The sequence below is a fragment of the Carcharodon carcharias genome, chromosome 7 (genome assembly GCF_017639515.1).
Source record: "Carcharodon carcharias isolate sCarCar2 chromosome 7, sCarCar2.pri, whole genome shotgun sequence".
Taxonomy (NCBI): domain Eukaryota; kingdom Metazoa; phylum Chordata; class Chondrichthyes; order Lamniformes; family Lamnidae; genus Carcharodon; species Carcharodon carcharias.
In genome coordinates this window covers 95,430,334-95,443,643 of record NC_054473.1, presented here as the reverse complement: position 1 = coordinate 95,443,643, position 13,310 = coordinate 95,430,334, and positions in this window count along the sequence as shown.

The following is a 13,310-nucleotide window of genomic DNA, read 5'->3' as shown; positions in this document are numbered from 1 at the left end:
GTGTAAAGGGTGTCTCTTTGTGTAAAGGGTGTCTCTGTGTCTCTGTGTGTAAAGGGTGTCTCTGTGTGTAAAGGGTGATTGTGTGTGTAAAGGGTGTCTCTGTGTGTAAAGGGTGTCTCTGTATATAAAGATGTCTCTGTGTGTAAAGTGTGTCTTTGTTTCTATATGTGGAAAGGGTGTCTCTGTCTTTTAAAGTGTGTCTCAGTGACCCTTTGTGTAAAGGGTGTCACTGTGTGTAAAGGGTGTCTCTGTGTGTAAAGGGTGTCTCTGTGTGTAAAGGGTGTCTCTGTGTGTAAAGGGTGTCTCTGTGTGTAAAGGGTGTCTCTGTGTGTAAAGGGTGTCTCTGTGTGTAAAGGATGTCTTTATGTCTTGGTGTCTCTGTGTGTAAAGGGTGTCTCTGTGTGTAAAGGGTGTCTCTGTGTGTAAAGGGTGTCTCTGTGTATAAAGGGTGTCTCTGTGTGTAAAGGGTGTCTCTGTGTGTAAAGGGTGTCTCTGTGTGTAAAGGGTGTCTCTGTGTGTAAAGGGTGTCTCTGTGTGTAAAGGGTGTCTCTGTGTGTAAAGGGTGTCTCTGTGTCTATGTGTAATGTGTGTCTTTGTGTATAAAGAGGGTCTCTGTGTCTGTGTAAAATGTGTCTCTGTTTGTAAAGTTTTTCTGTGTGTAAAGTGTATCTCTGCATATCAGTGTAAAGTGTGTCTCTGTATCTGAGTATGTAAAGTGTGTCTCTGTATCTGAATGTGTAAAGTGTGTCTCTGTATCTGAGTGTGTAAAGTGTGTCTCTGTATCTGAGTGTGTAAAGTGTGTCTCTGTATCTGAGTGTGTAAAGTGTGTCTCTGTGTGTAAAGTGTGTCTTGTTGCCTCTGTGGGTAATGTGCGTCTCTGTGTCTCTGTGTGTAAAGGGTGTCTCTGTATATAAAGATGTCTCTGTATATAAAGATATCTCTGTGTGTAAAGTGTGTCTTTGTTTCTATATGTGGAAAGGGTGTCTCTGTCTTTTAAAGTGTGTCTCAGTGACCCTTTGTGTAAAGGGTGTCACTGTGTGTAAAGGGTGTCTCTGTGTGTAAAGGGTGTCTCTGTGTGTAAAGGGTGTCTCTGTGTGTAAAGGGTGTCTCTGTGTGTAAAGGGTGTCTCTGTGTGTAAAGGGTGTCTCTGTGTGTAAAGGGTGTCTCTGTGTGTAAATGGTGTCTCTGTGTGTAAATGGTGTCTCTGTGTGTAAATGGTGTCTCTGTGTGTAAATGGTGTCTCTGTGTGTAAATGGTGTCTCTGTGTGTAAATGGTGTCTCTGTGTGTAAATGGTGTCTCTGTGTGTAAAGGGTGTCTCTGTGTGTAAAGGGTGTCTCTGTGTTTAAAAGGTGTGTCTGTGTGTAAAGGGTGGCTATGTGTGTAAATGGTGTCTCTGTTTGTAAATGGTGTCTCTGTGTGTAAAGGGTGTGGTTTCTTTGTGTGCAAAGTGTGTCTCTGTGTCTAAAGTGTGTCTATGAGTGTAAAGTTTATCTCTGTGTCTCTGTGTGTAAAGTGTGTCTCTGTGTGTAATGTGTCTCATTGTCTCTGTGTGTAAATGTGTCTCTGTTTGTCAAGTTTGTCTAAGTGTCTCTGTTTGTCAAGTTTGTCTAAGTGTCTCTGTGTGTAAAGGGTGTCACTCTGTCTCTGTGCGTAAAGTGTGTCTCTGTGCGTAAAGTGTGTCTCTGTGCGTAAAGTGTGTCTCTGTGCGTAAAGTGTGTCTCTGTGCGTAAAGTGTGTCTCTGTGCGTAAAGTGTGTCTCTGTGCGTAAAGTGTGTCTCTGTGCGTAAAGTGTGTCTCTGTGCGTAAAGTGTGTATCTGTGCGTAAAGTGTGTCTCTGTGCTTAAAGTGTGTCTCTGTGCTTAAAGTGTGTCTCTGTGCTTAAAGTGTGTCTCTGTGCTTAAAGTGTGTCTCTGTGCTTAAAGTGTGTCTCTGTGCTTAAAGTGTGTCTTTGTCTGTGTGTAAAGGGTGTCTCTGTGTGTAAAGGGTTACTCTGTGTGTAACGTGTGTCTCTGGGTGTAAAGTGTGTCTCTGTGTGTAAAGTGTGTCTCTGTGCGTAAAGTGTGTCTCTGTGCGTAAAGGGTGTCTCTGTGTGTAAATGGTGGCTCTGTGCTTAAAGTGTGACTCTGTGTGTAAAGAGTGTGTCTCTGTGCTTAAAGTGTGTCTCTGTGCTTAAAGTGTGTCTCTGTGCTTAAAGTGTGTCTCTGTGCTTAAAGTGTGTCTCTGTGCTTAAAGTGTGTCTCTGTGCTTAAAGTGTGTCTCTGTGCTTAAAGTGTGTCTCTGTGCTGAAAGTGTGTCTCTGTGCTGAAAGTGTGTCTCTGTGCTGAAAGTGTGTCTCTGTGCTGAAAGTGTGTCTCTGTGTGTAAATGGTGTCTCTGTGTGTAAATGGTGTCTCTGTGTGTAAATGGTGTCTCTGTGTGTAAATGGTGTCTCTGTGTGTAAATGGTGTCTCTGTGTGTAAATGGTGTCTCTGTGTTTAAATGGTGTCTCTGTGTGTAAAGGTTGGCTCTGTGTGTAAAGGGTTTCTCTATTTCTTTGCGTCTCTGTCTGTAAAGGGTGTCTCTGTGTGTAATTGGTGTCTCTGTGTCTAAAGTTTGTCTCTGTGTGTAAAGTGTGTCTCTTTGTGTAAATGGTGTCTCTTTGTGTAAATGGTGTCTCTTTGTGTAAAGGGTGTCTCTGTGTCTCTGTGTGTAAAGGGTGTCTCTGTGTGTAAAGGGTGATTGTGTGTGTAAAGGGTGTCTCTGTGTGTAAAGGGTGTCTCTGTGTGTACAGGGTGTCTCTGTATATAAAGATGTCTCTGTGTGTAAAGTGTGTCTTTGTTTCTATATGTGGAAAGGGTGTCTCTGTCTTTTAAAGTGTGTCTCAGTGACCCTTTGTGTAAAGGGTGTCACTGTGTATAAAGGGTGTCTCTGTGTGTAAAGGGTGTCTCTGTGTGTAAAGGGTGTCTCTGTGTGTAAAGGGTGTCTCTGTGTGTAAAGGGTGTCTCTGTGTGTAAAGGGTGTCTCTGTGTGTAAAGGGTGTCTCTGTGTGTAAAGGGTGTCTCTGTGTGTAAAGGGTGTCTCTGTGTGTAACGGGTGTCTCTGTGTGTAAAGGGTGTCTCTGTGTGTAAAGGGTGTCTCTGTGTGTAAAGGGTGTCTCTGTGTGTAAAGGGTGTCTCTGTGTGTAAAGGGTGTCTCTGTGTGTAAAGGGTGTCTCTGTGTGTAAAGGATGTCTCTATGTCTTTGTGTCTCTGTGTGTAAAGGGTGTCTCTGTGTGTAAAGGGTGTCTCTGTGTGTAAAGGGTGTCTCTGTGTGTAAAGGGTGTCTCTGTGTGTAAAGGGTGTCTCTGTGTGTAAAGGGTGTCTCTGTGTCTATGTGTAATGTGTATCTTTGTGTATAAAGAGGGTCTCTGTGTCTGTGTAAAATGTGTCTCTGTTTGTAAAGTCTTTGTGTGTAAAGTGTATCTCTGCATATCAGTGTAAAGTGTGTCTCTGTATCTGAGTATGTAAAGTGTGTCTCTGTATCTGAATGTGTAAAGTGTGTCTCTGTATCTGAGTGTGTAAAGTGTGTCTCTGTATCTGAGTGTGGAAAGTGTGTCTCTGTATCTGAGTGTGTAAAGTGTGTCTCTGTATCTGAGTGTGTAAAGTGTGTCTCTGTGTGTAAAGTGTGTCTTGTTGCCTCTGTGGGTAATGTGCGTCTCTGTGTCTCTGTGTGTAAAGGGTGTCTCTGTATATAAAGATGTCTCTGTGTGTAAAGTGTGTCTTTGTTTCTATATGTGGAAAGGGTGTCTCTGTCTTTTAAAGTGTGTCTCAGTGACCCTTTGTGTAAAGGGTGTCACTGTGTGTAAAGGGTGTCTCTGAGTGTAAAGGGTGTCTCTGTGTGTAAAGGGTGTCTCTGTGTGTAAAGGGTGTCTCTGTGTGTAAAGGGTGTCTCTGTGTGTAAAGGGTGTCTCTGTGTGTAAAGGGTGTCTCTGTGTGTAAAGGGTGTCTCTGTGTGTAAAGGGTGTCTCTGTGTGTAAAGGGTGTCTCTGTGTGTAAAGGGTGTCTCTGTGTGTAAATGGTGTCTCTGTGTGTAAATGGTGTCTCTGTGTGTAAATGGTGTCTCTGTGTGTAAATGGTGTCTCTGTGTGTAAATGGTGTCTCTGTGTGTAAAGGGTGTCTCTGTGTGTAAAGGGTGTCTCTGTGTGTAAAGGGTGTCTCTGTGTGTAAAGGGTGTCTCTGTGTGTAAAGGATGTCTCTGTGTGTAAAGGGTGTCTCTGTGTTTAAAAGGTGTGTCTGTGTGTAAAGGGTGGCTATGTGTGTAAATGGTGTCTCTGTTTGTAAATGGTGTCTCTGTGTGTAAAGGGTGTGGTTTCTTTGTGTGCAAAGTGTGTCTCTGTGTCTAAAGTGTGTCTCTGTGCGTAAAGTGTTTCTCTGTGCGTAAAGTGTGTCTCTGTGCGTAAAGTGTGTCTCTGTGCGTAAAGTGTGTCTCTGTGCGTAAAGTGTGTCTCTGTGCGTAAAGTGTGTCTCTGTGCGTAAAGTGTGTCTCTGTGCGTAAAGTGTGTCTCTGTGCGTAAAGTGTGTCTCTGTGCGTAAAGTGTGTCTCTGTGCGTAAAGTGTGTCTCTGTGCATAAAGAGTGTCTCTGTGCATAAAGTGTGTCTCTGTGCATAAAGTGTGTCTGTGTCTGTTTGTAAAGGGTGTCTCTGGGTGTAAAGGGTGTCTCTGTGTCTAAAGGGTGTCTCTGTGTCTAAAGGGTGTCTCTGTGTGTAAAGGGTGTCTCTGTGTGTAAAGGGTGTCTCTGTGTGTAAAGGGTGTCTCTGTGTGTAAAGGGTGTCTCTGTGTGTAAAGGGTGTCTCTGTGTGTAAAGGGTGTCTCTGTGTGTAAAGGGTGTCTCTTTGTGAAAATGGTGTCTCTTTGTGTAAATGGTGTCTCTGTGTGTAAATTTTGTCTCTGTGTGTAAATGGTGTCTGTGTGTAAATGGTGTCTGTGTGTAAATGGTGTCTGTGTGTAAATGGTGTCTGTGTGTAAAGTGTGTTTCTGTGTGCAAAGGGTGTCTCTGTGTGTAAAGAGGGTCTCTGTGTGTAAAGACTGTCTCTGTGTGTAAATGGTGTCTCTGTTTGTAAATGTTGTCTCTGTGTGTAAAGGGTGGCTCTCTGTGTAAAGGGTGGCTCTATGTGTAAAGGGTGGCTCTATGTGTAAAGGGTGTCTCTGTGCTTAAAGGGTGTCTCTGTGTGTAAAGGGTGTCTCTGTGTGTAAAGGGTGTCTCTGTGTGTAAAGGGTGTCTCTTTGTGTAAAGGGTGGCTCTGTGTGTAAAGGGTGGCTCTGTGTGTAAAGGGTGTCTCTGTGTGTAACGGGTGGCTCTGTGTGTAAAGGGTGGATCTGTGTGTAAAGTGTGTCTCTGTGCTTAAAGTGTGTCTCTGTGTGTAAAGTGTGTCTCTGCGCTTAAAGTGTGTCTCTGCGCTTAAAGTGTGTCTCTGTGCTTAAAGTGTGTCTCTGTGCTTAAAGTGTGTCTCTGTGCTTAAAGTGTGTCTCTGTGCTTAAAGTGTGTCTCTGTGCTTAAAGTGTGTCTCTGTGCTTAAAGTGTGTCAGTGTGCTTAAAGTGTGTCTCTGTGCTTAAAGTGTGTCTCTGTGCTTAAAGTGTGTCTTTGTCTGTGTGTAAAGGATGTCTCTGTGTGTAAAGGGTGTCTCTGTGTGTAACGTGTGTCTCTGTGCTTAAAGAGTGTCTCTGTGCTTAAAGAGTGTCTCTGTGTGTAAATGGTGTCTCTGTGTGTAAATGGTGTCTCTGTGTGTAAATGGTGTCTCTGTGTGTAAATGGTGTCTTTGTGTGTAAATGGTGTCTCTGTGTGTAAATGGTGTCTCTGTGTGTAAATGGTGTCTCTGTGTGTAAATGGTGTCTCTGTGTGTAAATGGTGTCTCTGTGTGTAAATGGTGTCTCTGTGTGTAAATGGTGTCTCTGTGTGTAAAGGGTGGCTCTGTGTGTAAAGGGTTTCTCTATTTCTTTGCGTCTCTGTCTCTAAAGGGTGTCTCTGTGTGTAATTGGTGTCTCTGTGTCTAAAGTTTGTCTCTGTGTGTAAAGTGTGTCTCTTTGTGTAAATGGTGCCTCTTTGTGTAAAGGTTGTCTCTGTGTCTCTGTGTGTAAAGGGTGTCTCTGTGTGTAAAGGGTGATTGTGTGTGTAAAGGGTGTCTCTGTGTGTAAAGGGTGTCTCTGTATATAAAGATGTCTCTGTGTGTAAAGTGTGTCTTTGTTTCTATATGTGGAAAGGGTGTCTCTGTCTTTTAAAGTGTGTCTCAGTGACCCTTTGTGTAAAGGGTGTCACTGTGTGTAAATGGTGTCTCTGTGTGTAAATGGTGTCTCTGTGTGTAAAGGGTGTCTCTGTGTGTAAAGGGTGTCTCTGTGTGTAAAGGGTGTCTCTGTGTGTAAAGGGTGTCTCTGTGTGTAAAGGGTGTCTCTGTGTGTAAAGGGTGTCTCTGTGTGTAAAGGGTGTCTCTGTGTGTAAAGTGTGTCTCTGTGTGTAAATGGTGTCTCTGTGTGTAAATGGTGTCTCGGTGTGTAAATGGTGTCTCTGTGTGTAAATGGTGTCTGTGTGTAAATGGTGTCTCTGTGTGTAAAGTGTGTTTCTGTGTGCAAAGGGTGTCTCTGTGTATAAAGAGGGTCTCTGTGTGTAAAGACTGTCTCTGTGTGTAAATGGTGTCTCTGTGTGTAAATGTTGTCTCTGTGTGTAAAGGGTGGCTCTCTGTGTAAAGGGTGGCTCTATGTGTAAAGGGTGGCTCTATGTGTGAAGGGTGTCTCTGTGCTTAAAGGGTGTCTCTGTGTGTAAAGGGTGTCTCTGTGTGTAAAGGGTGGCTCTGTGTGTAAAGGGTGGCTCTGTGTGTAAAGGGTGGCTCTGTGTGTAAAGGGTGTCTCTGTGTGTAAATGGTGTCTCTGTGTGCAACGGGTGGCACTGTGTGTAAAGGGTGGCTCTGTGCTTAAAGTGTGTCTCTGTGCTTAAAGTGTGTCTCTGTGCTTAAAGTGTGTCTCTGTGCTTAAAGTGTGTCTCTGTGCTTAAAGTGTGTCTCTGTGCTTAAAGTGTGTCTTTGTCTGTGTGTAAAGGGTGTCTCTGTGTGTAAAGGGTGTCTCTGTGTGTAAAGGGTGTCTCTGTGTGTAACGTGTGTCTCTGTGCGTAAAGTGTGTCTCTGTGCGTAAAGTGTGTCTCTGTGCGTAAAGTGTGTCTCTGTGTGTAAAGGGTGGCTCTGTGTGTAAAGTGTGTCTCAGTGCTTAAAGTGTGTCTCTGTGTGTAAAGTGTGTGTCTGTGCTTAAAGTGTGTCTCCGTGCATAAAGTGTGTCTCTGTGCATAAAATGTGTCTCTGTGCATAAAGTGTGTCTCTGTGCATAAAGTGTGTCTCTGTGCATAAAGTGTGTCTCTGTGCATAAAGTGTGTCTCTGTGCATAAAGTGTGTCTCTGTGCATAAAGTGTGTCTCTGTGCATAAAGTGTGTCTCTGTGCATAAAGTGTGTCTGTGTCTGTGTGTAAAGGGTGTCTCTGTGTGTAAAGGGTGTCTCTGTGTGTAAAGGGTGTCTCTGTGTGTAAAGGGTGTCTCTGTGTGTAAAGGGTGTCTCTCTGTGTAAATGGTGTCTCTCTGTGTAAATGGTGTCTCTTTGTGTAAATGGTGTCTCTTTGTGTAAATGGTGTCTCTGTGTGTAAATGGTGTCTCTGTGTGTAAATGGTGTCTCTGTGTGTAAATGGTGTCTCTGTGTGTAAAGGGTGTCTCTGTGTGTAAAGGGTGTCTCTGTGTGTAAATGGTGTCTGTGTGTAAATGGTGTCTCTGTGTGTAAAGTGTGTTTCTGTGTGCAAAGGGTGTCTCTGTGTGTAAAGAGGGTCTCTGTGTGTAAAGACTGTCTCTGTGTGTAAATGGTGTCTCTGTGTGTAAATGTTGTCTCTGTGTGTAAAGGGTGGCTCTCTGTGTAAAGGGTGGCTCTATGTGTAAAGGGTGTCTCTATGTGTGAAGGGTGTCTCTGTGGTAAAGGGTGTCTCTGTGCTTAAAGGGTGTCTCTGTGTGTAAAGGGTGTCTCTTTGTGTAAAGTGTGTCTCTGTGCTTAAAGTGTGTCTCTGTGCTTAAAGTGTGTCTCTGTGCTTAAAGTGTGTCTCTGTGCGTAAATTGTGTCTCTGTGCTTAAAGTGTGTCTCTGTGCTTAAAGTGTGTCTCTGTGCTTAAAGTGTGTCTCTGTGCTTAAAGTGTGTCTCTGTGCTTAAAGTGTGTCTCTGTGCTTAAAGTGAGTCTCTGTGCTTAAAGTGTGTCTTTGTCTGTGTGTAAAGGGTGTCTCTGTGCTTAAAGGGTGTCTCTGTGTGTAAAGGGTGTCTCTGTGTGTAAAGGGTGGCTCTGTGTGTAAAGGGTGGCTCTGTGTGTAAAGGGTGGCTCTGTGTGTAAAGGGTGTCTCTGTGTGTAAATGGTGTCTCTGTGTGCAACGGGTGGCACTGTGTGTAAAGGGTGGCTCTGTGCTTAAAGTGTGTCTCTGTGCTTAAAGTGTGTCTCTGTGCTTAAAGTGTGTCTCTGTGCTTAAAGTGTGTCTCTGTGCTTAAAGTGTGTCTCTGTGCTTAAAGTGTGTCTTTGTCTGTGTGTAAAGGGTGTCTCTGTGTGTAAAGGGTGTCTCTGTGTGTAAAGGGTGTCTCTGTGTGTAAAGGGTGTCTCTGTGCGTAAAGTGTGTCTCTGTGCGTAAAGTGTGTCTCTGTGCGTAAAGTGTGTCTCTGTGTGTAAAGGGTGGCTCTGTGTGTAAAGTGTGTCTCAGTGCTTAAAGTGTGTCTCTGTGTGTAAAGTGTGTGTCTGTGCTTAAAGTGTGTCTCCGTGCATAAAGTGTGTCTCTGTGCATAAAATGTGTCTCTGTGCATAAAGTGTGTCTCTGTGCTTAAAGTGTGTCTCTGTGCATAAAGTGTGTCTCTGTGCATAAAGTGTGTCTCTGTGCATAAAGTGTGTCTCTGTGCATAAAGTGTGTCTCTGTGCATAAAGTGTGTCTGTGTCTGTGTGTAAAGGGTGTCTCTGTGTGTAAAGGGTGTCTCTGTGAGTAAAGGGTGTCTCTGTGTGTAAAGGGTGTCTCTGTGTGTAAAGGGTGTCTCTGTGTGTAAAGGGTGTCTCTGTGTGTAAAGGGTGTCTCTCTGTGTAAATGGTGTCTCTCTGTGTAAATGGTGTCTCTTTGTGTAAATGGTGTCTCTTTGTGTAAATGGTGTCTCTGTGTGTAAATGGTGTCTCTGTGTGTAAATGGTGTCTCTGTGTGTAAATGGTGTCTCTGTGTGTAAATGGTGTCTCTGTGTGTAAAGGGTGTCTCTGTGTGTAAAGGGTGTCTCTGTGTGTAAAGACTGTCTCTGTGTGTAAATGGTGTCTCTGTGTGTAAATGTTGTCTCTGTGTGTAAAGGGTGGCTCTCTGTGTAAAGGGTGGCTCTATGTGTAAAGGGTGTCTCTATGTGTGAAGGGTGTCTCTGTGGTAAAGGGTGTCTCTGTGCTTAAAGGGTGTCTCTGTGTGTAAAGGGTGTCTCTTTGTGTAAAGTGTGTCTCTGTGCTTAAAGTGTGTCTCTGTGCTTAAAGTGTGTCTCTGTGCTTAAAGTGTGTCTCTGTGCGTAAATTGTGTCTCTGTGCTTAAAGTGTGTCTCTGTGCTTAAAGTGTGTCTCTGTGCTTAAAGTGTGTCTCTGTGCTTAAAGTGTGTCTCTGTGCTTAAAGTGTGTCTCTGTGCTTAAAGTGTGTCTCTGTGCTTAAAGTGAGTCTCTGTGCTTAAAGTGTGTCTTTGTCTGTGTGTAAAGGGTGTCTCTGTGCTTAAAGGGTGTCTCTGTGTGTAAAGGGTGTCTCTGTGTGTAAAGGGTGGCTCTGTGTGTAAAGGGTGGCTCTGTGTGTAAAGGGTGGCTCTGTGTGTAAAGGGTGTCTCTGTGTGTAAATGGTGTCTCTGTGTGCAACGGGTGGCACTGTGTGTAAAGGGTGGCTCTGTGCTTAAAGTGTGTCTCTGTGGTTAAAGTGTGTCTCTGTGCTTAAAGTGTGTCTCTGTGCTTAAAGTGTGTCTCTGTGCTTAAAGTGTGTCTCTGTGCTTAAAGTGTGTCTTTGTCTGTGTGTAAAGGGTGTCTCTGTGTGTAAAGGGTGTCTCTGTGTGTAAAGGGTGTCTCTGTGTGTAACGTGTGTCTCTGTGTGTAAAGTGTGTCTCTGTGCGTAAAGTGTGTCTCTGTGCGTAAAGTGTGTCTCTGTGCGTAAAGGGTGGCTCTGTGTGTAAAGTGTGTCTCAGTGCTTAAAGTGTGTCTCTGTGTGTAAAGTGTGTGTCTGTGCTTAAAGTGTGTCTCCGTGCATAAAGTGTGTCTCTGTGCATAAAATGTGTCTCTGTGCATAAAGTGTGTCTCTGTGCATAAAGTGTGTCTCTGTGCATAAAGTGTGTCTCTGTGCATAAAGTGTGTCTCTGTGCATAAAGTGTGTCTCTGTGCATAAAGTGTGTCTCTGTGCATAAAGTGTGTCTGTGTCTGTGTGTAAAGGGTGTCTCTGTGTGTAAAGGGTGTCTCTGTGAGTAAAGGGTGTCTCTGTGTGTAAAGGGTGTCTCTGTGTGTAAAGGGTGTCTCTGTGTGTAAAGGGTGTCTCTCTGTGTAAATGGTGTCTCTCTGTGTAAATGGTGTCTCTTTGTGTAAATGGTGTCTCTTTGTGTAAATGGTGTCTCTGTGTGTAAATGGTGTCTCTGTGTGTAAATGGTGTCTCTGTGTGTAAATGGTGTCTCTGTGTGTAAAGGGTGTCTCTGTGTGTAAAGGGTGTCTCTGTGTGTAAATGGTGTCTGTGTGTAAATGGTGTCTCTGTGTGTAAAGTGTGTTTCTGTGTGCAAAGGGTGTCTCTGTGTGTAAAGAGGGTCTCTGTGTGTAAAGACTGTCTCTGTGTGTAAATGGTGTCTCTGTGTGTAAATGTTGTCTCTGTGTGTAAAGGGTGGCTCTCTGTGTAAAGGGTGGCTCTATGTGTAAAGGGTGTCTCTATGTGTGAAGGGTGTCTCTGTGGTAAAGGGTGTCTCTGTGCTTAAAGGGTGTCTCTGTGTGTAAAGGGTGTCTCTTTGTGTAAAGTGTGTCTCTGTGCTTAAAGTGTGTCTCTGTGCTTAAAGTGTGTCTCTGTGCTTAAAGTGTGTCTCTGTGCGTAAATTGTGTCTCTGTGCTTAAAGTGTGTCTCTGTGCTTAAAGTGTGTCTCTGTGCTTAAAGTGTGTCTCTGTGCTTAAAGTGTGTCTCTGTGCTTAAAGTGTGTCTCTGTGCTTAAAGTGTGTCTCTGTGCTTAAAGTGAGTCTCTGTGCTTAAAGTGTGTCTTTGTCTGTGTGTAAAGGGTGTCTCTGTGTGTAAAGGGTGTCTCTGTGTGTAACGTGTGTCTCTGTGTGTAAAGTGTGTCTCTGTGCGTAAAGTGTGTCTCTGTGTGTAAAGGGTGTCTCTGTGTGTAACGTGTGTCTCTGTGTGTAAAGTGTGTCTCTGTGCGTAAAGTGTGTCTCTGTGTGTAAAGGGTGGCTCTGTGTGTAAAGTGTGTCTCTGTGCTTAAAGTGTGTCTCTCTGTGTAAAGTGTGTGTCTGTGCTTAAAGTGTGTCTCTGTGCTTAAAGTGTGTCTCTGTGCTTAAAGTGTGTCTCTGTGCTTAAAGTGTGTCTCTGTGCTTAAAGTGTGTCTCTGTGCTTTAAAGTGTGTCTCTGTGCTTAAAGTGTGTCACTGTGCTTAAAGTGTGTCTCTGTGCTTCACGTGTGTCTGTGTGTTAATGGTGTCTCTGTGTGTTAATGGTGTCTCTGTGTGTTAATGGTGTCTCTGTGTGTTAATGGTGTCTCTGTGTGTTAATGGTGTCTCTGTGTGTTAATGGTGTCTCTGTGTGTTAATGGTGTCTCTGTGTGTTAATGGTGTCTCTGTGTGTAAATGGTGTCTCTGTGTGTAAATGGTGTCTCTGTGTGTAAATGGTGTCTCTGTGTGTAAATGGTGTCTCTGTGTGTAAATGGTGTCTCTGTGAGTAAATGGTGTCTCTGTGAGTAAATGGTGTCTCTGTGAGTAAATGGTGTCCCTGTGAGTAAATGGTGTCTCTGTGTGTAAATGGTGTCTGTGTGTGTAAAGGGTGTCTCTGTGTGTAAAGGGTGTCTCTGTGTGTAAAGGGTGTCTCTGTGTGTAAAGGGTGTCTCTGTGTGTAAAGGGTGTCTCTGTGTGTAAAGTGTGTCTCTGTGTGTAAAGGATGTTTCTATGTCTTTGTGTCTCTGTGTGTAAAGGGTGTCTCTGTGTGTAAAGGGTGTCTCTGTGTGTAAAGGGTGTCTCTGTGTGTAAAGGGTGTCTCTGTGTCTATGTGTAATGTGTGTCTTTGTGTATAAAGAGGGTCTCTGTGTCTGTGTAAAATGTGTCTCTGTTTGTAAAGTCTTTCTGTGTGTAAATTGTATCTCTGCATTTCAGTGTAAAGTGTGTCTCTGTATCTGAGTATGTAAAGTGTGTCTCTGTATCTGAGTGTGTAAAGTGTGTCTCTGTATCTGAGTGTGTAAAGTGTGTCTCTGTATCTGAGTGTGTAAAGTGTGTCTCTGTATCTGAGTGTGTAAAGTGTGTCTCTGTGTGTAAAGTGTGTCTTGTTGCCTCTGTGGGTAATGTGCGTCTCTGTGTCTCTGTGTGTAAAGGGTGTCTCTGTATATAAAGATGTCTCTGTGTGTAAAGTGTGTCTTTGTTTCTATATGTGGAAAGGGTGTCTCTGTCTTTTAAAGTGTGTCTCAGTGACCCTTTGTGTAAAGGGTGTCACTGTGTGTAAAGGGTGTCACTGTGTGTAAATGGTGTCTCTGTGTGTAAAGGGTGTCTCTGTGTGTAAAGGGTGTCTCTGTGTGTAAAGGGTGTCTCTGTGTGTAAAGGGTGTCTCTGTGTGTAAAGGGTGTCTCTGTGTGTAAAGGGTGTCTCTGTGTGTAAAGGGTGTCTCTGTGTTTAAAAGGTGTGTTTGTGTGTAAAGGGTGTCTCTGTGTGTAAAGGGTGTCTCTGTGTTTAAAAGGTGTGTCTGTGTGTAAAGGGTGTCTCTGTGTGTAAATGGTGTCTCTGTTTGTAAATGGTGTCTCTGTGTGTAAAGCGTGTGGTTTCTTTGTGTGCAAAGTGTGTCTCTGTGTCTAAAGTGTGTCTATGTGTGTAAAGTTTATCTCTGTGTCTCTGTGTGTAAAGTGTGTCTCTGTGTGTAATGTGTCTCATTGTCTCTGTGTAAATGTGTCTCTGTTTGTCAAGTTTGTCTAAGTGTCTCTGCGTGTAAAGTGTGTCAGTGTGTTAAGTGTGTCTCTGTGTGTAAAGGGTGTCACTCTGTCTCTGTGCGTAAAGTGTGTCTCTGTGCGTAAAGTGTGTCTCGGTGCGTAAAGTGTGTCTCGGTGCGTAAAGTGTGTCTCGGTGCGTAAAGTGTGTCTCGG